Consider the following 764-nt stretch of genomic DNA (forward strand, 5'->3'; position numbering starts at 1 on the left):
TGTCCCTGCCCACGGCAGGGGGTGGAATGAGATGATCTTTATTGTCCCTTCCACCCAAAGCATTCTATGATTCTGTGACAGTCCCCACCTGTGTGTGTCCTCAAATTATTTAAGTTGGGAAAGCCCTCTGAGATCACCAAGTCCAACCATTCCCCAGCACTGCCAAATCCACCACTAAACCACGTCCCCAAGTGCCACATCCACACACCTTTGGAATACTTCTAAGGATAATAGTTCCACGGCTTCCTTGGGCAGCCTGTTCCAATCCTGCTCACAGGATCTCCCTGCATGTCAACAGATGCCCCCAAATGTGTTCCAGGGAGAGAGGGAGGGTTACAGGCTACTGAGGAGTTTGTATGTTCTGTATTTTTCATGCTCTCTGGATTTTAAGCGTTTGTGGGTTGGTTTGTTGTCTGATTTGGGGTATTTTTTAAACATAAATCCATGTCCAAGGGACTGCAAACATGACAAGCCAGGCTGAGGTTCAGAAACAGACTAATGGGGGAATACTGGAGACACAAATAAGGGGAAGAGAGCAGAAGATGTTCCAATATCTTTCCTCTCACAGGCAGCACGGCACCATCGCTCCAGGAGCTCCATGAGTGTTCTTGTCACTCTCCCCACTCTCCACCTCTGCCTCCTTCCTCTCTCTTGCCATGGATCCACATCCAGAAGTGCTGCTCCTTCAAAGCTTTCTGCAGCAGCCTCGCCCAGAGCCTCAGGCTCAATCTCCCTCCCACACACAGGGCTTTTGTGGTCTCCTC

This window comes from Corvus brachyrhynchos, unplaced genomic scaffold, assembly GCF_000691975.1.
Source record: "Corvus brachyrhynchos isolate BGI_N302 unplaced genomic scaffold, ASM69197v1 scaffold203, whole genome shotgun sequence".
NCBI lineage: Eukaryota > Metazoa > Chordata > Aves > Passeriformes > Corvidae > Corvus > Corvus brachyrhynchos.